The sequence below is a fragment of the Solanum tuberosum genome, unplaced genomic scaffold (genome assembly GCF_000226075.1).
Source record: "Solanum tuberosum cultivar DM 1-3 516 R44 unplaced genomic scaffold, SolTub_3.0 scf00127, whole genome shotgun sequence".
NCBI lineage: Eukaryota > Viridiplantae > Streptophyta > Magnoliopsida > Solanales > Solanaceae > Solanum > Solanum tuberosum.
This window is the reverse complement of record NW_006239058.1, coordinates 624,255-627,597: the sequence shown is the minus strand read 5'-3', so window position 1 is coordinate 627,597 and position 3,343 is coordinate 624,255.

Sequence of the window (3,343 nt, the reverse complement as noted above, 5' to 3'; positions counted from 1 at the left end):
CTTTATCATTTATATTCACCAAATTTAAAGTAATAATAAATTTTATATTGGTGAGAATAATAAATTTTAAAAAGTAATGATGTGATTATAAATTTATTTACATATGAAACAAATGGTTAGTAGATATAAATGTGGGGTTGTTTTAACAAAATATAAACTCATGGATCAATTATTGTATTAAAATATCTCAAATCATGATATGGAATCACATGGTGATTCCATATCATGGTTTTTGGAGAATATGGTATCACCTCTCATGATATGGAATCATAAGATGGAATCAGCGTAAAATCGCATGTCCAAACGTTGATTCCATCTCACGACACCATATCGTGATATGGTATCGCATGGCCAACCGCCTACTTAATAGGTCCTTGGAATATGAATAAAAGGCAAATTCTGCTTTATACTAAACTTCATACAGTAACTATTAGGATTCTATGATTTTTTTGTTATGCACTTTAGTAGTGATGATCGTAAATATTGACTAGTGATGATAATTATAAAGGATGACTAGTGAGTGGTGATAATTGATTGATGGTGGTGATGGTTATAGGTTTATAGTTGAGGATGATGACAGTAAATGATGGTTAGTGATGGTGATAATTGATTGATGGTGGTGATGGTTATAGGTTTATAGTTGAGGATGATGACAGTAAATGATGGTTAGTGATGGTGATAATTGATTGTGGCGGTTGATCACGATAGTGATATATTGTTGTTGAGGACGATAGTAATGTGCACTAGGTGGTAATAGTTGATAATGGTAGATGATGGTGTTCTATATTGGTGGTTGTATTAGTGATAAAAGTGGATGGAGCAGCGGTGAGATATATTTTTGGTGAAATCTTGAATGAATAACATCTTAATAATATTATAATATTTTGTTAAGTCTTAATCATTCAAATTTATTAATATCACGAAATAAAAATAAATACATTTAACGATTAAAGCTTAAATTACTACTATAATAGATATATTTATTAATTATTAAGTGCAAATAAATATGATCTTAGATATGTTTACACAATTAATTAAAAAAATCCTTAAACATTAAGACACAATTAATTAATAACTTTAATACTCTTCACACAATTAATAACTTCTATAATTTCTCATACCAATCCTAATAATATATATTTTTTAAAGAAGTATAGGACAGCCAAAAATCATTTGACCTCACAAATGGATATGTACTCCGTTTGGTGGACGAAAATAATTCGGATCATTAAATAAGTACAACTAGATTATGACATACTAATTAATTTTATATTTTAATTACTTTTATTGGTATTGGACAAATGGGAATCTTAATTATAGAATAAAATTTCACATATGCCAATCAACCACTAATTGTGATCCACTAGATTGATCTCATTATAAACTAACCAAATTGTGCAGAATTAAAACTAAAAATGAGTTAAAAATAAGTTTGACAAATTTTTAAGTCAATTAAAATAGGCTCTTAAGTTTAGACCATACCTATGAGGGATAGTTTTGATAAATCATAAATTTCTATTTTAAATCAAATTAGGTATTATTTTATCGAATCTTTCAAATATGATAAATTAATCTCAAAATTCTAAAATAACTTAATTTGCGAATTAAATGATTCTAAAAAAAAATAGTAAGATAATCATAACTACTTTTGATTGGAGAGACTAAAGTATACTTAAAAAAATATGATTTGACTGCTTAAACTATATTTCCTCGATTAGAAAGTCATATAAGAGGCTTCGTAATTGACTTCTCAACTATAAATTCCAATTGATTGAATAGAACAACCAAGACGAAAAGATTGAATATGACCCTTCAAATATCTCTTATAAATATATTTTACTTACCAATCTTTTTATTATTTTCGATGAAAAAAATAATATATTTAGTATATTTTCTTCGTTTCAGATTAATTGTTCATATTATTACAAATAATACTTACTAATTTATAAATCAAGATATAATTAACTACATATTTTATCTATTTACCTTTAAAATCAATCCATTTTGAAAGTCACGTAAGTTATTAAAGGGTCAAAAAATAAATAAATTAAAAAGGTAAATTAGTAAAACTATCCTTCTTATTTATAATATCTTAAGGAATATTATAAAGGAAAAAGTGGAGACTAATATAAGACAGAGAGAGTAGGAACTAAAAAGAACATTTCTAATGAGTCAAAAATTTAACCTCCCTAAACTAAAAGTGTGTGATACGAAGGGAAATGTTTCATTGCAAAACAAATAATCAGAAAATATAATTTCAAGAGCATCTATAAATAATGTAGCAAACAATATGAGATTGGGGGTGGGTGGGGTTGGAGGATCATGAGTGTGGGAGCGTTGGTCATAGTTCATAAAGAGGAAATAATCAACTACCAACATGAAAATGAAATGTGATTTATAAAATTTGTTTTTCTTACAGGCAATAAGTAAAATCATTTTTCATATAAATTTTTTTATAAAAATATTTGATCAATCAAAGATTAAATAACTTTCTATCAAGATATACTTAAATGATAGTTTGGTGCTCTATATCCGTTTTCCCTTCATACTAGTTATAGTTGTCTATCTTATGATTTATGTTACTCCTCGTTATTCTCTGTGATTTGATTACATAGAAGCACACATTATTTGATCCTTATTTTCAAAAGACACTAATGCTATGCTTCTCCTATTATTTGCTATGATTTTGATGTGCGCTACTTCAATAAGGGTCTACGAAACTAATTTTTTTATCTCCACGAAATAAATATAAAATTTGTATACATTCTATTCTTTCCCAATTTTGTTTATGAAACTACACTGAACATATTGTTGTTATAAACATCGAAAAGTTAGATCATTGTCAAACCCACCTAAATCTTTAGTATACTCCCTCTGTTCAGATTTACTCGTCAAATTTTGACTTGACAGACCTATTAAAAAAATATTAGGATAATGAGTTTATCATTTTACCCATATTAATTGATAGGATTCCAAACATATTTATTCAATATATTTTAATAGACAATAACTCAAGGTTGTAATAGAAAGAAAAAAATTATACTTTCTTAATTTAATAATTTGTTAAAAAATGACGAGTAAAAACAAAAAATCAAATTAGAAAATATTTGACAAGCTGGCATGTATTAACATGAGTCATAATTAGGGGTGTACAAGTCAAACCGAACCGACAAACCAAATCAAACCGGAAAAAAAAAATCGATTTGTGGTTTGGTTTGATTGGTTTGGTGATTGAAAAAAAAACCCGACCACTCTTGGTTTGGTTTGGTATTAAAAGAAAAAAAGTCAAACTGAACCCAAACTAAACCAACATAATATATATATATATATATATATATATATA